Source organism: Danio rerio, chromosome 17 (genome assembly GCF_049306965.1).
Source record: "Danio rerio strain Tuebingen ecotype United States chromosome 17, GRCz12tu, whole genome shotgun sequence".
In the NCBI taxonomy this organism is placed as follows: Eukaryota; Metazoa; Chordata; class Actinopteri; order Cypriniformes; family Danionidae; genus Danio; species Danio rerio.
In genome coordinates this window covers 45,067,493-45,090,924 of record NC_133192.1, presented here as the reverse complement: position 1 = coordinate 45,090,924, position 23,432 = coordinate 45,067,493, and the positions used below count along the sequence as shown (strand labels likewise).

At 35.9% G+C, this 23,432-nt stretch overlaps 1 protein-coding gene and 1 long non-coding RNA gene across 21 annotated transcripts in view; one reads left to right on the top strand and one right to left on the bottom strand.

Annotated features, from left to right (window-relative positions):
• ralgapa2 (Ral GTPase activating protein catalytic subunit alpha 2) overlaps positions 1-23,432 on the top strand; it is a 324,474-nt gene that overhangs the window by 34,429 nt on the left and 266,613 nt on the right. The gene's annotated exons all lie outside the window — the stretch shown is intronic.
• Positions 1,278-1,645, bottom strand: LOC141378447 (uncharacterized). Its single transcript, XR_012393093.1, has 3 exons — positions 1,578-1,645; positions 1,449-1,491; positions 1,278-1,361 (listed from the first exon to the last, which is right to left on the bottom strand). It is a non-coding gene; the product is annotated as an uncharacterized lncRNA (long non-coding RNA).

The window sequence follows — 23,432 nt, the reverse complement described above, 5'->3', positions numbered from 1 at the left end:
TAAGTACTAGTATCTAATAAATAAGTACTAGTAACTAATAAATAAGAACTATTATCTATTTAATAAGTTCTAGTATCTAAAAAATAAGTACTAGTATCTAATAAATAAGTACTAGTATCTAATAAATAAGTACTAGTAACTAATAAATAAGCACAAGTATCTATTTAATAAGTTCTAGTATCTAAAAAATAAGTACTAGTATCTAATAAATAAGTACTAGTAACTAATAAATAAGAACTAGTATCTATTTAATAAGTTCTAGTATCTAAAAATAAGTACTAGTATCTAATAAATAAGTACTAGTATCTAATAAATAAGTACTAGTAACTAATAAATAAGCACAAGTATCTATTTAATAAGTACTAGTATCTAATAAATAAGTACTAGTAACTAATAAATAGGTACTAGTATCTAATAAATAAGTACTAGTATCTAATAAATAAGTACTAGTAACTAATAAATAAGTACTAGTATCTAATAAATAAGTACTAGTAACTAATAAATAAGTACTAGTATCTAATAAAAAAGTACTATTAACTAATAAGTACTAGTATCTAATAAATAAACTAGTAAACTAGTAACTAATAAATACAGTAAGTACTAGTATCTAATAAATAAGTACTAGTAACTAATAAATAAGTACTAGTATCTAATAAATAAGTACTAGTATCTAATAAATAAGTACTAGTAACTAACAAATAAGTACTAGTATCTAATAAATAAGTACTAATACTAGTACGGGCTATAGAATAAAAGTTAAAACGGCTTGCCATAGGTCATCAGCTATTGTCACATTAAACCAGATGCTCAGACCCTGAGAGATGACAGGTGGCACCACTTTACAATTGAAGGGCATTAATTATGGTTATTCACAGGTTAGTCATTTTGATCAGAAATTCCCAACATGTTTTAATTATTAAAAATGAAATTTGCTTTACAATTATTGTTGCAGCACCTGTTTTCCATCCCTGGTCAGCCGGACTCAGTCATGGTTGTTCTACTAAAGACTAAGTGATGAAAATTTAGCATCCTTTACAGAGGTGAAAACAGTGCTACAAACTTTTCTTTTAGGGAACAAACTGTTTTGTAACTTCAAAGATTAATCACCTGCATGAATTCCAATATTCCACACAAAAAGAGAAACTTTATGGTAAACTCCATAAAGTTTAATATGCCCCTTTAATCAGTGATATGATTGAATGCTAAATAATTACTTGATTGTCCAGTTGGTCCAGGGCGGTCCTTATTATCTCTCCATATCGCCCACCACATGATCCATAAAACTTGATAGCGTATTCATCCGAAAAAGAGAAGGTATCTTTGAGGTTGGTTTGAGTAATCCTGTAAAACTCAGCATAGACCTACAAACAGACCATAAAAAATGAATAGTATGAATTGTGAACAAGGGTAATACATTTTGAAATAAATAATCTCAAATGCAAACTTGCCTAAACTCCCAAAAACATGCAGGCCACTGTTTTCGGACATCAGCTACAGGAGGATAAAAAAATCAAATAGTCAGTAACTGCAGCAGACTGTTAATGTGCTAATGTCAAATGTGATTTTAATGCACCTACAGTCTTTAAAGTGCAGAAGCAGTCTGCGAACAAACAAGGCTGCTGCCAGGATGGTCCTTGATAGCGATGTAGTCAGTAGTGTAAATTCTCAGCTACTGTTTACAAATTTGCAAAACTTACACTGCATTCCAAACCTATAAAAAAGTAAATAAAAATGTAACATTGCAGGTCAAATTGTTTTCATAAATTAAACTGATGTTTTTAAAAAGCACAATATAAAATAAATATTGCAAACATAAAAAGAGAAGATTTAAATAATACATACATACATGTTACTTAACTCATAAATGGTTAATGTATGCCAACTAAATAATCATAAAATAATGTTAATGTTATCGCATTGCTGTTTTAATACAGACACAACAGGGTTAACAATACAGTGGTGACCGGCCGCTCAGATATGTCTGTTTGCAACAACAATATTTCACTACATTTCCCTCCAGTTTAAGAAGCAAATTAACGTTAAACAGTCCTTCAAATGAAGCAAACTTCACAGGTGGCTAGCTTGTTAGCCCGAGCTTGTCAGAAATGATCTTCACACGATGTAACTTAGTTTTTTGGGAACATAACATTACATTTTACTTTAGATTTGCACGCTATTTAGATTAATTTTGATAATAAAGCTAAAACAAAGCTTACCTGAATCAGGAGATGGCAGCTGCTGCTGGTGAGAGGACACCTCATGCAAAATGGCACCCGAAGACAGACTGAGCATGTGCAAAGACGGGAAGTAGATGATCCAGTGAAGAACTCAAAATGTAAAGTCTGCTCAACTTAAGTATTTACTTTCATTGAACAAAACAGTTTTAAACATTCAGTTAACTCATTTTTAAAAGTAAACTCAACACTGAGCTCAAAATATGTCCACCCTTCTTACAATTTTGATTTGAGTTAGCAATTTGCAAGTTGGATTTTTTACAGTGCACTGGGCTATTTTTTTGAAGTTATAATTTATTTAAATTTTATTTCTTAATGATTCCTTTACCCCTGATACAGCCAAAAAGAAAATGGTACTATTGCATTGTGAAAAAAGTTTCATGTCTACACCAAAAATGACTATTGCTGCTTGTTCAAATCACCTAAAAATGTTAAAGCGCACCTATGATGAAAATCATCTATTGTAAGCTGTTTGAACAGGAATGTGCGCAGGTATAGTGTGTCCACAGCCATATGAAGTGACAGAAACACAAGTCAATATTATTTTTTTATTTGCTGACATTGAAATAGATCCAAATCCCTCCCATTTTTGTGGCCCACTGTAACGTGATGTAGGAGTGCGGTTTCCCCGCCCAACAAATTGTTTGACAGGCGCAAATTAACATGTCTCCACAGTAACACTTACACAGTAATCATATCCACAAGACGTGCACAAAGCAACCAGGATTAAAAGATCTGTTCAGCTTTCTTTGATCATCTGCACCTCAAGAATGAGTTTTACAAGTTTAAAATATTTTTAAAACAGTACATGTTTGTAATAAAGAGAGTAAAATCTCTACATAATTCAACACAGGCGCATAGTGTCAGTACAATTATAAAAGAAGATGTTTCAATCCCGGTTTGTGGACTTAAATTAGGTTTATTTATTTATTTACCGATATCCAGACAGCAGTGTATATTAATGTGTATCCTGTCACATTTGTCCTGCAAAAATAGTGCAAATCTAAACGTGTGTGTGTGTGTGTGTGTGTGTGTGTGTGTGTGTGTGTGTGTGTGTGTGAGCAAACTTTATAACAACATTGTGTGTGACTCATCGTTGCAGAAAGGCTTGAATTATCTTCACAAATATTACAAATAATTGTTGGGAAAGTTTGTATTGTAGTAAGGGAAATCTGCTTTATTCTTGTCTGTCACTGTGCTGTTTATCTATGTGAAGGCTACAGAGATCTCTGGCTCTGACACCTGTAGGAACAGTAGGCAGGGAGAGCTCAATTGCATTAAAGGCACAGGCAACAAAAACATACATGTCCTAAACTCAAATTTTCCAGATTTAAAAAGATATAATGAATAATCTTATGAGTATTTTGAGCTGAAACTTACAGACACATTCTGGAGAGACAAAATACTTATATGAAATCTTGAAAAGGGGTAATATTGGGGTTAAATAGGTGCCCTTTAAAATACACAATTCTTAAGTTATTTTTTTTAAACATGAAATTAATTTAATTGATTTGTGTTTAGACAACATGAAGTAACTGTGGGAAGCCCAGTGTATATGCCAATGTTTTAAAAGAAAGTCAATAAAGGCAATATTTGAAGCTGTCATTTTGCACTCAATGTTTAAATGTTTCTAAAAAAAAAAGGACACATAAACAACATACAGTAGCTCAACACCCCCACCTGTTCTTAAATTGATAGAATATAGCACAGTGCATCACATACATTCAATAGACTGTTTCCTAATTACAATGAATCCCTTGCATACTAAATTGAAAAACACTCACACATTTATTTATTCTAATTTTGGCTACAGGTTTTGTTAGGAAATCTGCCATTAAATCAACTGTAGGACAGTAATGAAAGTTAATTTTGCCATGATGGAGTGCAGATCAAACAAAACGACATCTGATATTGATATGCTTACACCTTTGTAAGTAAGTAATGTGGATTTATATAGCACATTTATTTTGTATGGCCATACACCCAAAGCGCTTCACAATCATGAGGGGGGTCTCTCCACACCACCACCAGTCTGTAGCATCCACTTGGATGATGCGATGGCAGCCACAGGACAACGGCGCCAGTGCACTCACCACACACCAGCTTTAGAGGTAGTGGAGAGACAGTGATAGAGCCAATTCAGTAGATGGAGATGGAGGCCGGTAAGGGCCGATGGAGAGAATTTGGCCAGGACACGGGGTTACACCCTGTTCTTTACGAGAAGTGCCATGGGATCTTTAAAGATCACAGAGTCAGGACCTCGGTTTATTGTCTCATCAAAAAGACGACACCCACTGACAGTATAGTTTCCCCTTAACTTTACTGGGGTATTAGGACTCACACAGACCACAGGTTGAGTGTGTCCTGCTGGCCTCACTAACACCACATCTAAAAGCTACTTAGTTTTCCCAATGGGGTCTCCCATCGAGGTGCTGACTAGACTCAGCCCTGCTTAGCTTCCGTGAGTAACCAATCTTGGGCTGCAGGGTGATATGGCTTTGGCAACACCTGTGGTGACATACAGGGTTCTTTGTAAGAGCAATAGCACCCTGAATGTCCACAAAAACTTTCACTGGTGCAAATTGAAGTCCATTGCCCATTTCGTTTATTAAACTGACAAGATACTAACTTTCCTGTGCAGTAGCTGACAAAGCCATGTATTCAGCTACACATGTGGATAAAGCAAGTTTGTTGTTTCTTGGACTTCCAGGAAATAACAGATCCCCTCTCAGAAAAACAGTAATCATTGACACTATACTTGTCATTCTGGTCTCCATTACTATAAGCCAAAGGGTAAAGATTGACATTATTTTTCTTTTAACTCAATTTCAAGTCCATAGAAAGTCCTTTCAGATACCTCTAACAGATTAGATGCAACCTTGTCTTGTTTTTTTGATTGAGAAAGAAAATAAATTAACCACACATACTGCAGCATAGTACACAATTGATGTACATATTTTAAAATTTTATTCCAGAAAGTTTTTTTTTTTTTTGTGAGTTAAATGGTACCTGTTGGGAATGACAACATGCCGTGGCTCTACTTGTGTCCCTATTTGTAATTAGCTGTGTGTGTAGGATGGAGGTCCGCTGTTGACTGTAATGTGAAGTAAATTCACACTTTGCTGAAGAAGCTTTTGGAAATCACTACCACATACTCTGGCATTGTTGCGTATGCCTGTTTGCGCTTGCCTTTAATCTATACTTCCCTAAACATGGCACGACAATGGTAGTGCTTTCAAAAACTTCCACTTTGAAACCTATTTTCAAATGGATGCACTTCCAGTCCCCAAAACAACATAAATAGGCAAAACATATAAAAAGTTTATCATTTTTGGCTGAAAAAATTGTGTAAAGACCACTCAATTTCGAATTTAAAGATGAGCAAAGTGAGAGGAAGTACTTTGTATCTCTTTAAGAAAACCAAATAGTGATATGTAGGTAATGTCAAACATGTAATTAAGAGTGCTTATAGATTATTACACACTACCTTACAAAAGTCATGTCCAAGTTGTAGGAACAACAAATAATAACTTGACTTCTTGTTGATCATTTGTTATCAAATAGCTTATATGAAAGGCAGAGGCTTCTAGATTATGTTTATATAACCAAAATAAAATATGATCATGCCTTGATTTTTAATTATTTAAATATGACAGTAAGGTTTGACTTTGCTTAGACAAAAGTCTTGTCACTTAACAGAAATAATGTCCAGTATAGAATATAAAGTCATGGTGCAGTGGAAAAATAATTAATATTGTGTATTACTGCCATGAGCTTGAAGTACTGCATCCATACATCTCTGCAGTGACTCAAATAACTTATTAATAAATTGATCTGGAATGACAAAGAAACCATTCTTGCAGTACTCCCAGAGTTAATCAAGATTATTTAGATTCATCTTCAGTGCCTCCTCCTTCATCTTAAAAATGTTTAGGTCTAGTGACCTGGCTGGCCAATCCTGGAGCACATTGACCTTCTTTGCTTTCAGGAGCTTTAATGTGGAGGCTAAAGTTTGAAGTTTTGCTGAAGAATTTTCCCTCTTTTGTGGTTTTTAATTTAATGGGCAGCACAAATGTCTTGATCCCTCAGGCTGTTGATGTTTCCATCCACTCTTCAGATCTCTTATATGCCCCCATACTTAATGTAACCCCAAACCATGATTTTTCCCTCAACAAACTTGACTGATTTCCATCAGAATCTTGGCTCCATGCGGGTTCCAATAGGTCTTCTGCAGTATTTGTGATGATTGGGATGCAGTTCAACAGACGATTCATCAGAAAAATCGACCTTCTGCCACTTTTTTTAATGTTCAACTAGAAGTCAAGTTATTATTTGTTGCTCTTACAACTGGGATCAACAACAAGACTTTATCAGGTAGTGTGTAGTTGCACTGTTAAAAATACTATTTTGAAAATGTATAGTGGTTTAAAGGGGTAACTGAACGAAGCTTGCTCGATGAAAACGGATTCATTATCAATATCCTAATGAATGGAATATCTTTGAATATTGTATAATTGTTGGTACACATCAAGTTTTCAGAATGCAAGGCAAGTACATCACATACATTTGACCTATTTTTCAGATTATTCTTAATCTATAAACTAGTTTATTGGTTTTAAAGACTGCTTTTTGTCAGTTTTGTGTATCCCTGCTTTTCATCTTGTAAAACTTGAAGCAATTCTAATGTGAGGAACTATGATCAGATATAAGAGTTAAGTCTAAATAAATATATATTTTTATCGCCTGATCGCAGTACTTTCTGGGTGTTTTTTAAAGGTTTCAATGAGGATGCATTTAGGACATTTACTTTATGCATTTCTTGTGTCATTCTGTGTATTCATTTTAACTACATATAAATTGTTAGTGCCGTACTCCACCAGTTAAGTTTCAGCTACACAGGTCATGCATCTTATATTCATCACATCATTAATTAACAGCACGGTTGATCACTTCAAATAACACCTGTTTCTCTCTCTTTATCTGTCTTTTTTTTTCTTGTAGGCCAATAAACTGTAAAGTTATTCTGTCGTTTTGGTAACATGAGGTTTAATAACCTATTTTCTTTAAAGCTTGAGGACTTTGAACCATCCAAAGCCAATGCATTTGCTTAGGGAAGCAAACTGTCCATGGCTATTTAAATTTCTTGAAGAAAAATCTTGTTGGCTGGTTCTCTTTCTCTCTTTAGTTTTCAGCTTTCAGTTTCCTGTAATTTTTTATGCCAATTTTGAGGTCAGTATAAACTATCTACAGGTGTCTGTTTTTTTTTTTCATGATTTAACAGCATAATTAGGCTTAGATTTGTAGTCACCAATAATCATACACAGCTTTATCTTCAATGCCTCCTTTATCTTACCCCAGACGTGCTCAATAGTATTCATATCTCGTGACCTGGCTGGCCAATCCTGGAACACCTTGACCTTCTTTGCTTTTAGGAACTTTGATGTTAAGGCTGAAAAATGAGAAGAAGCGCTATCCTGCTGAAGGATTTGCACTCCCCTGTGGTTTGTAATGTAATGGGCAGCACAAATGTCTTGACACCTCAGCCTGTTGATTTTGCCACCCACACTGCAGTTATTTTTTAGAATTTAACAGCTTAATTAGATTTAAACTTGTAGTCACCTATAATCATACACGGCTTCATCTTCAATGCCTCCTTCTTCATCTCACCTCAGACATGCTCAATAATGTTCATGTCTGGTGACTGGGTTGTCCAATCATGGAGCACCCTGACCTCCTTTGCTTTCAGGAACTTTGATGTGGTGGCTGAAATAAATGATTCAAGGAGACATCTTGGGATAGGGCATGCAAATCTGAAATTACGCCTTACAAAGTCATAGTGCTACTGCTAGTTGTTACTAAACTCAGGGGTGCGTTTCCCAAAACCATGGTTAGCCAACTAAGGTCGCAAGCTCCATGGTTACAAACATAGTTTGTTGATTTGCTGTTTCCTAAATCTGTCGCTCCAACGAACGTTCCCAGACTGCGTCACAAACTTGAACACTCGCAACTACAGCTCAGGAGCTGTAGTTTGAAACATAGTTCCTGACTGTGTTCCATTCCCACTTATCCCCCTATGCCCTATTCATTTAGAACATTCTAACATTCAAAGTTGGAATTATTAAAAATAAAAAAAGCATTAAGGTCATCTCTCTTAGGTGTAATTTGCTGTCAAAGTATTTTTACAGTTCAGTTTTAGCCATCTTTATGTTTACAATTGCGCTCCCTTCATAGTGCACTTTGAAAACAAAGATGTCATTTTAAACGCAGCCTCATGGCAAAAGCTATAGGTGACCTATTATTTAAAAGCGGAATTTATGTTACGTTACGTCTCCAAACAAAAAGCATACGTTAATTCTTTTAATTTATAGTAGATTATTTATTAAGGATCTGTACTGTATATGACATGGGCCTGCTGCTTAGAACTTTCTGCAATGGTTTACATGTGTCAAATTGTAAAAGTAGACTTTTCTAAAAAATAAAAAAATAAAAACAATATAATAATAATGATAATAATAATAATAGTAATAAAAATAATAATAATAATCATCATCATCATCATCATCGTTAAAATTATTAATATTATTATTAAAGTATGATTTTTTTGAATTTCTAATACATAATAAATATTGAATTTCATTTTATAATGAATGTAGCCTGATTATTTTTTATTCATATGATTTATACATGATATTAGAATACGTGTTAGATTTTGTAAGTGATTTAATGTTTTAGAATAGGATATGTCATATTCTTAATAATATATGTAAAGGAAACCCAGACCCTATATGTGCCACTTACATATATTTCAGTTAAAGGGCACCTAGGTTATCTAAATCTTTTTTTCAGATTTAATATAAGTCTTTTGCGTCTCTAGAATGTGTATATAAAGTTTCAGCTCAAAACACCCATCAGATTTTTGATTATACCTTTTACAAGATGCTGTTTTATACTGATTTCCAGCATGGGGTGGTTTTGTCGTACTACGCCTTTAAGGCGAGTTATGCCCGCCTACTGTTTCTACGTGCCTTCCTGCGTGGTTTAATCTCCTCCCTCGGCTGCGTCAGACAACAGACAGACTTAAAGGAAGAAGGTCTCACGTAGTATTTGTGAGAAATACTACAGTAAGAACTAACCTTTACTAATCAGAATTTGTTGTGAAGTTGCATTGATGAGTCACACACAATATCGTCACAAAGTACACACACACACACACACACACACACACACACACACACAGGCAGACAGACAGAGCGCACTTTGCACTGTTTTTGCACCCAAATGTGACAGGATACAGGCTAACCTTCAGTGCTGTCTGGATATCTGTTATGCTAGTGTACAAAATAAACCTGATTTAACTTCCACAAACCAGAATTGAAGCGTCTTCTTTTATAATTGTTCTGACACGCGGTTGTGCTGATGAAGTAAAGCTGAAGTAAATCGCTGTAATTAATTACACACGTGCAAAAACACATTTTAAAACACTTTAAACATGTGAAACTTACTCTTAATCACATTTGATGATGATTGCTGATTATAGCGAACAGAACAGACCTTTTATTCCCGGTTACTTTGCGTATGTCTGCCTGGTCTTGTTGACATATACACGTGCCTACCGGAACATGTTAATGCGCTCAGCTGTCAATCAATTCAGTGGGCGGGGGGACCGCACTCCTACGTAAAGATGCAGTCGGTCTGAAAACCGCTCTAATTGATCCACCGTTTTTATGTTGTTAAATTAAAAAAAAGGATTGGGTGTGTTTATATAACCACAATATGATGGTCTATACACTATAAATACACACATGTTTGTCCAAATAGCTTGGAAAGTAGATTTTTCACCATAGGTGCCCTTTAATATGGGGTTCTTCTCAGAAGTACTTACTTCGCCCCGTTAAGAGCGCCATTAGGGGGATTTACGTTACAACTAACATGGTTAAGCGGTGGATCTGCGACAGAGAAACTATGCGTTTTGGGAAACACTCGTCCCTACATCCTTTTTTTTCCCTAACGTTGCATACTATGATAGTTCAGCTGCGAGTTACGTCGTTGTTTGGGAAACGCACCCCAGGCTGGTTGATTGACACTTCTCATTTGCATTTGATTCATCATTTGCTGTGTCAGTTAGAACATTTGATTTATAGTTTGAACATTTAATTTATAATTTAAGTATCACAGGTTTAGTGAGTTAATTTATTATTTGATCTTTTTAGGCATTTGAATTTTTTCTTTACTTTTTAAAAAATTTTTATACTTTAAAGTAATATAACATTTTATACTATTATTTTGTTGCTCAGCTGCTCCTGGTTTATTCTGTGCATTTAGAATACATTATATTTTGAAGGTTATTGGTGAGTCTTTATTTGTGATCATGGTTGTGCTCAGTTTTTCAGGCCTGACTTCAGTTCATTCAATGACATCCTGGCATTCGTTATCATTATACTTTCTCATAGTCTGTAAAATAACCCTGACGATTAGTGAGTAGTGAGAAGCAGAACTATAACTGTCAAGTTAGATGGGTAACTGGGGCTTTGTTCGCAGTGCACACAATCCTGATTAGACTTTCAAATCCTGTCTTTTGGGTTGTTTGCGCTGTCATTTTGAAAAAGAATTTGATCCATTTAGACATTGTGATCCAAATAGAATGCATCTTCTACGGTTTCTATGGCAGTGGTGAGGATGTTAGTGTTAGAATTATGCCAAGAATTCTTTTTTACTGAGATTAGCTGTCAGTGGAAGCAGAGGGTGGAAAACTAGAAATGTTGCCTTTGCTTATGTCCATCATGGCATCACGCTGTGGTGCTGAACTCTGGTGCATTAGAGAAAATAACCCACACAGGCATTTAATTCATCATTGCATATAGTATGTCTGAAACCTTAGTGCTCACTTATTCATGACTCATTACATACTGAATGTCTCATACTGCAGTTTGCTTTATTTTTAAAGGGCACCTATCATGTATACACAACTTTTAGAAGCTGTTTGGACAGAAATGTTTGTAGGAATAATGTACACAGCCAAAGTCCCTTTAGGCAAGGCATTTCACTCTGCGGCCATCTTTGAAATGCCTCTCAAGCAGTATGCTGGGCATTCTGTTTGAATGGGGAAACATCAGATTAACATCAAATTGCTTGCCAATCTTACAATATTAAGAATCGCCAATACATTTAACAACAACTGTCACTTTAATTTAATTTCTAAACGTTTGAATCCCACAAAAACTCATGTCTGGTCTGAGCCCATCCTCCGAGAATCCTCAGCCTAAAGCGATCGATGATTGGCTTTCTTTACTATATGGCGGGGCTTTATTCGCAATACTGACCATTACACTTTCCACCAGTCAAAACTATATGAGTGGCTTGTCTTGGGTATTCTAGAGTCTTTGACATAAAGTGATATAAATTAACCAACCCTGTCCTGGTCCTGGTCATTATTGCACAGTAAAGTGATGACATCAGAATACAACCATTCATAATTCTGACTGGTGATTTTTTATGTTTGAGACACATGCTTGTAATCTGTCATTGACAACATTATTACACCATTTATTCATGGGTAAAATCAGACATTTGTCATTATCAGATACCCTCTTACATTATATTCAATATTTTGTAGGCTAGAGTAGGTATACTGACACTGTTAAACAGTTATTTTATTCACAACACTCTTTGTTCGCTATGAAAAAACATATGAAATGCTTGTTGTTATCATGACTCTATTGACCTTATTCTCCGCAGACGAGTGGGCGCTGCCATTTGAATCTTTTTGGCATGAGACTTCCGGTCTCATTCACTTCCATTCATTTTTAGACATTAAAAACTGCTCGTTTCGCTGTTTGATGTTGTAAACTGATATTTCCTTGTTATATTATTATACTTGGTCTGTATAGTCATGCAAAGATTTGTTTGTAGAGCAAGTAGTTTGACAGTTTTCTGCCGTTTATTATTCCTTGTCATTTCTCCCATAGGCCACTGAAATGGAAGTTCTAAGACAATCGCGAAAACAGGCGCACTTCCGCATTTTAGAATAAGGTCAATAATGTGATATGATTATTTAAATGTTGTGCATGCTTTTGATTTCATTTTCACTGCTAAGTGCTGTTTATACTTCCTGCATGGCTCCCAAAAGATCACTCTGTGCCACAACTGAATGTTATTTACAATGTTATTTCCTGTTATTCACAGCCTATGCAGGTTCTGTCTACTAAAGTAGTTGTGCGCGTCTATCATCAAGTAGGGTGCGTTTTCGCTATCTCTGTAGGAACAGTTCACAGTAAGCAGCTCACATCACGTGTGATTTCGCGCCTGCGAATACATCATTACATGAAGAGAAAAATTATATTTGTGGGTGTATTATACCTTATAAATTCAGCATGTGACTCTTTTAACACCATTTGGAGGTGTCCATGTCACTGAGCAACGTATGTAAAACAATGAGAAGATATGTGCGGCCGCCTTTTGTTTCTCTCCTGAAATTGAAATGTGATTGGCTGAATCATAGAAATGCTGGATTAAGATCGTCTAGGGCAGGGTTTCCCAAACTTTTCAGCCCGCGACCCCCAAAATGACAATGCCAGTGACTCGTGACCCCCAATATTCTCTGAGGTGGTGGTTATAAATAAAGAAACCTTGTATGCAATGGCAGTCTGTAAATGGGCTAAAAAGTTTAACCTGGTGTTTCAAAATCTGCTGCATCTGACAGTATTGCTGTGTCTTTAGTATAATGTAATTACCCGAGAAGTCGCAATCCAATAGAACTAGTAACTATAAGCTACTATAGTAACTATGTAGTTTATAGTAACTATATGCGACAATTTTTTTTCTCTTCAGTAGGTTATTGATAAAATACAGTAAGTCTTAAGGTTTAATAAAAATTAATTGATTTTTGAAAATTACCAGGCGACCACCCCCCCTTCATTGTCCCATGACCCCTCGGGGGGTCCCGACCCCCACTTTGAGAACCTCTGGTCCAGGGGGTCAAATCAAGATCGCGATCTTTTTTCGATTAATCGTGCAGCTCTAATGTATAATATCTTATATCATCATTTGCCGCTGAATGACGTAGTGTTCAGCCGTCAGAAAGAATTTGATGTCTCTTGCGTGATGACGTACATTACAGACACGCGCTGCCGGTGCTCAGCAGTTGGTTAAGCTCCGTCGCAGAAAGTTTTAGCCACAAAATGAGTGCCCTGAATACAGATGTGAACTTCCAAAAGTAAGAATGTGAATAAAATAGTTGATAAGAGAGGAAAGACTAATGCCGTGGTGTGGAAGTGGTTCGGCTTTTTAAGTTCAGATAAACGTGTACTTTTGGTGCTTTGCAAAATGTACCAGAGACTGGTGCCGACTAAGTTAGCATTGGGAACACATCAAATCTGTACCACCATTTAAAGAAGTTTTACACGATAAAACATACTGAGAGTCAAAAGATGAGGCATCATAAAAGTTTAAGCCAACCTCCCCGACACCGAAGCCAGCGGTGGCAGAAGAGAACGCAATAAAGCAAACACAGATGGCTATGAGATGCTGTGTAGGCTTTAAATCAGTCTTCCCTTATCAACACATACACAAAACACGTGCATATACACCTATGCTATTGAATTTTCAAAACATGTAAGAAACTCGCATATACATAGAAACTTGATGCATACATACACCAACATACACGCACGTACATATAAACTCGATCCTTGCATGTAATCGATACTCGCATAAACACCCAAATTAACACTCACATGCACATAAACTCGCTGCCTGCTGTCATATAGCACTTACACAAACATACAAAATAAAGTTCACAAACATATTTATCAGGAATCAGTTTATTGCAAAGCATATAAAATATAAACAATGTGATTAATAGAGGTATTAAATCTGTTAAATAATGAAAATGTGTTATATAAAATAATATAAAATATTAGTCGTTATAAACAGACTATATAAACTAAATAAGAAATATTTTATGGTAAACCTTTTAATTTAATTGTTAATTATATACACATAAATAGACAGAACCCTCAGCATATACAGTTGAAGTCAGAATTATTAGCCCTCTTCGAATTTATTTCTTGTTTTTTATATATTTTCCAAGTGATGTTTAACAGAGCAAGGAAATAAAAATCTGAGAGTTTTATTAATTTGATAGTTTTCCACATTTCTTGTTTGTAAAGGCTAAATACAAATAAATAGTGAACATTAGTTTTTTTGTACTGTTTAAATAAACAAACAAAAAAGTTATAAGAGCCTGGATTTTATTATAGACTTTGTAAATTCAGTTTGCAGACATTTGTGGGTACAGACATCCATTGTGTGCGGTCTTGCGAGTTTTTTCCTGGCTTTTTAATATTGTCCTTATCAATATCTGAATTATATTGTATTGACCGAAATTAAGAAATATATTGAGATATACATTTTTCCATATCGACCAGTCTCATGTAAGTGCAGTGTATTCTGCGGAGTGTTTTAAATTCTCTTCTTGGTTTGTTCATGTCATGTGGACCGAATCTTCCTTCTCTCTTCCTTCATCCGTGATTCTGCATGACTGGCTTTGTCAGGATGATCTAGATGTGCTTGAGAGGGACATGCCTGGCTCTGAAGGGGGTTTGACGTTTATCCCAACGGACCTACCAGTCTCTCTCTCTCTTTCTCTCTCAGACTCACTCACTCACTCACTCACTCACTTACTTTTCTCATTTTTATTTCAGAGTGAACTTTTGTGATAGTGTTTTTATTTTTTGGGGTGGTCCACTATAATGTCATATTTTAAACTTTAGTTCATCTGTAATGTAGTTGTGTTAACATAAACAACATCTCTGAAAGTGAGACTTTCAAAGTTCAATGCAGAGGGAGACATTGGTTTTTACAGAGTAAGCTTAGCAAAGCCTATAGTGTAAAAAGTTTGGGGACCACAAAAAAATACATCTGGGTTAATGAGATCATAAACCCTATAGGTTATACACATACACCCAGCATAGCGAAGAGGTGTGGCCAGAGGCGCTGTAATGTTAAAGCAGAGAAAGCTAAATTGCCGTCCAAAACGCTGCTATTTTTACAGAGCTTCTTCTGTTTCTGTATTTGGGCTTCCAAAGGACATGACACAAAGAGGGAAGTGCTTACAAATAAATTGTAAATATGTCCCAGAAAATTATGAAACATACAGTTGAAACCAGAAGTTTACAAACATTGCATAAAAAGGCACATAACGATTAAAAAAAAATCAGATGTTAATGTGACCAATCTTTTTCTCTTTAAGTTAAGTTTGGATTATCAAATTTGTTTCTGTTATGCTTAATACAGAATTATGAGAGAGATATTGTTTTTGAGAATTGAGAAACTTTTATTGAAAGTCAAGTTTACATACCATAAGATTATTATGCCTCTGAAAAAGCTCAGATGATGTTGTCAAGGTTTTGGAAATTTCTGATTGGCTAACTGACAACATTTGATTGAAGGCACATATGTAGAATAGTATTTCAGCAAAACCTCAAACACACTGCTTCATTTTGTGACAACATTGGAGAATCAACACACCAGAATCAAAAAAATAAAAAATAAATAAATACGATTTGCCAAATTACACTGGAAAAAATAATAATCTTTGAAGACATGTCCTGTGGTCTGATGAAACTAAGATTGAACTTTTGGCCATAATGGCCACTGTTACATTTGGAGGACAAAGGGGAAAGCTTACAAGCCTAGGAACACCATCCCATCTGTGAAGTATGGGGGCAGCAGCATCATGTTGTGGGGCTGTTTTTCTGCAGAAGGGACTGGTCCACTTCACTACATAGATGGCATCATGAAGAAAGAACATTATGTAGAAATACTGAAGCAACATCTCAAGACATCAGCCAGGAAGTTCAAACTTGGCCACAAATGGGTCTTCCAAACAGACCCTAAGCATACTGCCAAATTAGTTCAAATGTGCTTAAAGGACAACAGAGTGAATGTTTTGGAGTGGCCATCACAAAGCCTTGATCTCAATCCTTTAGAAAATTTGTGGGTAGTGTTAAAAAAGCTTGTGCAAGCAAGACAGTCAACAAATCTGACCAAGTTACACCAATTCTGTCAGGAGGAATGGGCCAAAATTCCTTCAAACTCTTGTGAGAAGCTTGTGAAAGGATTCCCAAAAAATTTTACCAAAGTTATACAGTTTAAAAGCAAAGCTAAAAAAATACCAAGAAAATGGTTTTGTACTTTTGACTGTCTAGAAATTAATAAAAAATCTCAAGAAAATTCTCTCATTATTCTGGTATTTAGCAAATTTAAATTATTTAGGTAATCCTAACAGACCTAAATAGTAAGCATTAAGTATGATTTACCATCAGACATTAAAAAAATAAAAATAAAAATCGTTATGCTCCTTTTTTAGCCTAGGTATGGTTGGTAAGCCACGATTGGTGGGTGGCGGTTTTTGGGTGTGGCTTAGCGAAGAGTCAATTAAGTAATTGAATGGGAAATAACACAACATAGTCTTCATTTAATAGATAATTTAATAAAATTAACTTTTATTAAAGTTGCAAACAGTACTATTTCTTGTGCCTGAATGCTTCAAACTCTCTTGAAATGCTTGCCTTAAAAACACATGCAAATGATAAACTTTCACTCCACTATGGCGACTGCAGTGACTTTACAAATGTCATGTTCTGAATTGTGGTTCCAGGTCAACTATTTTATAATTATTTTAGGGTTTTTCACCTTTATTGTATACGACAATATTGTATAAATGTGGGGAGCAGAGAAATGGGAACAGGATAGGCAAAGTAGCTTGAAGAAAAATAAACCTCACTGTGGCTGTACATTTATTTTTATTTTTCTACAAACTTTTTGGAGCATGATTAGTTTATATTATCTGTATACATTTTAACAACATGTTTTTTTATTTTAAAAAAGCTCAATAGCAGGCAAATATTTCACTTCAGAACAAAAGTTGCCCCCTCTATTATAACTTATAAATTTCTTATAACTGAAAATTGTAGAGTGAAATTACAATTAGACTTTTTGTAGATATTAATAAAATGCTACAAAGAATTATCATTCGTATGTGTTTTTGCATTATCTTTGTACTTAAGTGTATCTTCGCTTCGCTTTTCAGATGACTGCGCACACACAGAGAAACATCCAATAATTCATTCCTCTATCTAAACAACTCACAAAAACGTTACTATATACTCGTAGAGGCCGAAATAACTGGTCTAAACTTTCTGCAAAATAGCCCATCTGTACACCATTAATTAATTAACACATTTGCATTATTTAAATAATAAGCACGCTTTAATCTTGTAATTATTGTCATTTTAGAGACATTGTCTGTTTTTGTTCCTTTTTCTGTTGTTTATTTCTTATTTGCTGTATATTTTATGAATTTCATGATGTCATTAGACTATATTACATAAGCTATTTTCTATACATATCTAAAAAAAAACTTTGGCATTCAAGATTACTTTGAACTTGTAAGAGAGAGAGAGAGATGCAGATTTTACCTGTCAGTGGGTGCACATGGCTCCTGAATAGCATAAAAGTAAGTTACTTTAACCCATTGAAAATAAACAGAATAAAACAGTGTCATAATAAAATAGTAAATGATGTATTTCAATCTGGCTATTACCGCAAATATATTTCAAACTTATGGAAAGCACTGTATATTTAAATATAGGAAGAGGGTCACACAAGAAATGTGTGAAGATACAACATGTGCAGCACCTGAAACTATGGATACTGGAAGCCTGTGCTGGCATTTCTCCTGCGATGTTGCTATCAGTGTGTGAAGAGTGGGAGAAGAGGGTTGCATTGACAGTTCAATACAATGGGCAGCACATTGAACACATTTTATAAGTGGTCAAAAACTTGTAAATAACTCATGAAGGAATAAAGTTACGTTAAGACCAAGCACACCATTGTTTTTCTTGTCAAATTCTCAATAGGTTTGATGTGTCAGATGACCCTCTTCCTATCGAAAAAACAAAAGTTAGATCCAAGATAGCCGACTTCAAAATGGCCACCATGGTCACCACCCATCTTAAAAAAATTGCCGCCTCACATATATATTTGCAGTTCTGTACCTTCTATATAAAGGTAACAATGATCAGTTGTGCACCCTAAATGGCTATCATCGCCTCTGAGGTCAAAGTCTGATTGTTTTAAAGAATTTTAGATTGTTTCCCATTGTCATGTGCTCCGTTTAATTTTGGGTGAAAAGTGCTTGATTTATGCTGAGATTGATCTTAAATCAATAATTTTGGTTAAGACAATACAGACATGCTGTTTGTGTGGCTTTCTTCTTTTTAACAGCACTGTCAAAAATAGGTTTATAGTAGTCCAGCTGAATGAGGAAAGATGAAATGACCTTTGGTTCATCTCAAATACACTGGTGTTGACATATCTGTATACATAGACATATCTGACATATAAACCTATTGCAGCTGTCATTGGATTTTCCTGATCTCTGTCCCTCACACACACACATGCACATAGTTAGGCAGAGGCAGGTTTTGTCAGAGAGTCTAAGTGTGTTTTCTCGGGCAGCAGGAAGAGGCCTGACACAATGAGGGTTGAAAAGCAGAGCATGTGAGCTCGTCTGATAAGAGAAATGCCTGTTTTTTACTGCTGCATGTCTGCCCTGTACTCTCTGTGTCACCTCTGTCATCAGCACAGGACGCTAATACATGTTTTAGATGTTTACTTGGTCAGTTTCGCACATAGACATATGCTGGGATTCAATAATTCAATATGTTAGGGATAAAGAGCAGGCCTTTTGGCAGCCTGACTCAAAGTGGAGGGCTGTTGTGTAAGACTAAAGAGTTAAGTTCTGCAAAAACAACCATCATGGATGCACTTTATCCACTTTATTACACAGCTACTTGCCACAAAACATACAAAATAGAAATGAAACATTGTTCTGAGCAGTAATAGTTTAATAATTTTTTAATAATAATAAAAAAAAAACGCTAAATGGAGCACACACTAACCTGCATATTATTAATTAGCAAGACGCTGCCAAACAATCGAAAAAAGCAGTGTGACAGACAAGGAGATACAAACAAATTTAGATGTAAGGATATGGATGTGATGGATGTATTCACTAATGGTCAAGTTTATTTGAAGTTCCCGGATGAGTCTGTGTTATTCAGTGATTGTTATCTGGTAATAACATTCCTTGGAATGTTGCAACTGACCAATCAGAATCGAGTATCTCAGACAGCCATGTTATGATATTGTAACCACTTCAATATAGTGTGGATTATTACTCAAATAGGGCGGCACGGTGACAGTGGGTAGCACAATCACCTCACAGCAAGAAGGTTGCTGATTCGAGCCCCGACTGGGTTAGTTGACGTTTCTGTGTGGAGCTTGCATGTTCTCCCCATGTTCGTGTGGGTTTCCTCTGGGTGCTCAGGTCAAGACCACTTTGAATCAGGTTTTCATACAGGATGTCTCTGTACATTGCTGCATTCATCTTTCCCTCTATCCAGACTAGTCTTCCGGTTCCTGCTGCTGAAAAACATCCCCACAGCATGTTGCTGACACCACCATGCTTCACTTTAGAGATGGTACTAGCCTGGTGATAAGCAATGCCTTGTTATCTCCAAGCATAACGCCTGGCATTTACTCCAAAGAGTTCAATTTTAGTCTCATCAGACCAGAGAATTTTGTTCTTCAGTCCTTCAGATGCCTTTTGGCAAATTCCTTGCAGGGAGTGACTTCTGTCTGGCCACTTTATCATACAGGCCTGATTGTTTAATTGCTGCACAGATGGTTGTTCTTCTGCATGGTTCTCCTCTCTCTACAGAAGAACGCTGGAGCTCAGACAGAGTGACCATCAGGTTATTGATCACCTCCCTCACTAAGGCCCTTCTCTCCTGATCACTCAGCTTAGATGGGCGGCCGCACCACGTTTTTTGTGCATGTCTGTTTTATTTCCATTGGCGAATCCTAGAGGCAGTTGTGTTAACTTGCACTCTACAAAGTGTCTTTGAGCCGTGGTGCAATGGCAGCTGTATGAGACGGGTTCATCTGCATGTCTAGCAGGTATATAAGGTTTCCATACCATGCAGTTGAACTGCCAAACATTAAAGCGCAATATGCAGTGATCGCCTATTTTCCCAATGTAATCAGAGCTATCTACTGCACACACATTGCTATAAAAGCAACATCTGAAGATGGATTTGCATACGTGAATCAGAAACATTTCCATTCAATAAATGTGCACATAAAATAAGATTCACAGACTTTATTAATGATTCCTACTTGTCCTCCTCATGATAAATAGTTGCCAAAATCTGATATGTAGTGGGGGAAAAAAGAAGAATGAGTTCATCAGATGCTGGATTCGAACTGAGTTCATGCTCAAACGTGTCAAAACATTGATAACATGCGTTTTACAAGCTGCGCCACTCAGGATGTTAATGACACTACAACAGTTTACACCTATAGATCTCACTATGTCTTTTTTAATCCATTCGGTCTGATGTTCAGACCCAATTGTGTCAACCGCAACAGCTAAACTCTCCCACTCTATTTTTTTCTTTTGTTATTAATTCCGGAGGCTAACTTGCAAATAACACCCGTTTTTCTCCTGTCTACCTCCGAAAGGAGCACCTCCAATTCTCATTCTGTTCAAAGTTTCTCTTCTTGCTTGCTTTCAACATTACTTTTTCGTTTGGTTTTGCCAAAGTAGAGTCATTAGCATATTCATACGGGGGAGGAGGCAGGTAGGGGTTTTGTGCTCGTGCATGTTGCACTCAGTTTTACATTCATTCGGATGTACAAATAATATGTGTGGGTTTCATACAACGGATTTTTTTTCCGCGTACGCACATTAACAGCTTTGTGCGTACGCAATGTTTTAGTATGATTTCCACGCAAGTCTTCGTACATGAGGCCCCTGGTGGTTCCAAACATTCTCCACTTACGGATGATGAAGGCTACTGTGCTCATTAGAACTTTCAGAGCAGCAGACATTTTTTCTGTAACCTTTCCCTGCCTTGTGCCTCAAGACAATCCTGTCTCGGAGGTCTGCAGACAATTCCTTTGTCTTCATTAGGGTTGTAACAATATACCGGTATGACGGTCTACCACGATTTGAACGTGCACGATTATCATACCATGAACAATTGCATATCAACGGTTTTAACCCTTAAAGACAGAGACAGCTGCCCGCGGCTAAAAATAAGTATTGCTCTTAAATGTTTAATAACTTTTGTACCGCTGATCCGATTCATACAATTCAAAGATTGGCATAAAAAAGAGAATCTCAACTTTCCAGTGCTGTATCACATAACATTCGCGGACTTTCAGAGGCTCCGGAATCAGTGCGGTTACGTCATCAAAATTTGACAACGCTGATTTGACAAAGAAACGCTCGTTACTGTGTCTCCGGACAAACCAGATATGATACATTGATGCATTGTCCCTCCTCCATGCCCAGATTGGTTCAAACTCGCTATATCACAACCAATAAGCATAGGTTTCACTTTTGTTTGTGGACCAACACTGAGCTTTTTGAACAACACGGAATGAGAGATAGGCATACATTTATGCGCGGCTAAATAAAACGCAAAAAAAAAAGTTTTGCATGAAATAATTCTCATACTAAGTACTTTTGCATGCACAGCAGCACAGAAACATGACAAAACAGTGACACAGCAAAGACGAACTGCTGCTCTTGCTGTTTTCAAAAGACACAAATGAAGGTGCAGCTGTTTGTCTGCATTGCATACAACCACATCCAAATCCATATCCACTGACAACCATATCCATGCTGGCACATAAAACCTAAGGATGTTCCATATTAAATCTAGTTTCGTTATGTAACTATTTATAGTATAGTAAATATTTATATCTATTTTTTACTGAGGATTTGCACTATGTTTATTTGGACTTTGACACATTATTTATTATTTTCTTATTTTTTTATTTGTTCATTGTACAAGTGGACACATTCTCTCACCTCAGCGGTCAAGATTAAGTCCTGAAAATCTCAACATGCTTACATTTCTTCATCACAACCTAGACTGAAAAAAACAACGCTTTAAATACATGTTTACAGCCATAAACTTGGTATTGCACTTTTTGTCTCCCATTTATCCTGCTTATAAGGAAGGACAGTTTAAGTTTATTTTTGTCTAATCTTAAAAGACCCTGCTTGTTTATTCCTTCTAATTTAATTTATTAAAATGGGAGATTTTTCAGTTTATTTTTATAAAAGACTTCTATAGTTCTATTAAAATGGTTCTTTCAAAAGTTTGTTGAAATAAAACCTTTGTTCAGTCAGAAAACGTGTTCTTATTCTTTTCAGGGTCTTTGCTATGAGAATTACTATTTAATACCGTATACTGCGAAACCGTCAAACCGTGGTATTGTTTTAGACGATTATCATACCGTAAAAAATTCATACCGTTACAACCCTAATCTTCATGCTTGGTTTGTGTATGGACATGCACTGTCAACCCTGGGACCTTGTGTAGACAGGTGTTTGCCTTTTTAAATTAAGTCCAATCAACTGAGTTTACCACCGGTGAACTCCAATTTAGAGCTTACGGCAAAACTGTGAATACTTATGTACATGTGATATTTCAGGTTTTTTATTTTTAATACATTTGCAACAATACATTTTTTTCACATTGACATTGTGGGGTATTGTGTATAGAATTTTGAAGTAATAAATGAATTTAATCTGTTTTGAATGAAGGCTGTAACATAAAATAAAAAAATAAAAATATGGAAAAAGGGAAGCGTTATGAATACTTTCCGGATGTACTGTGAGTTAAAAATTTTACTTGAGTAGAGTTTATGCAAGACGTCGATCCACTACAAATTTACACACATATGCCATATTCCATTCATAACACAGCAAACCTGACATCACATGCAGATCATCTTTAAAACCAAGTTGCAAAAGGTTATAGGAATTTAAAAGTGAAAGCAAACTTCATCCTACAGCACTGTTTATAGTAGCCTAGAGTATTCGTGGTTGCGAAATTCGAAACTTGTCAACACGCATTCAGATCGGATATCTTCGGAGCTCATCGTGCTCGAAACTGAGCATTATAACTGTAGCATGCATCCTCCTCATTCAGGAGGGTTTAAAAAAACAGACACGTCTCCCATCCTGGAGTCGATTCCGGTATTAAATCCATTGAGAGTCAAGGAATCAACTCTTTTGGAGTTGACTCATAATCCTTAGACTAAAGTGAGCTTCAG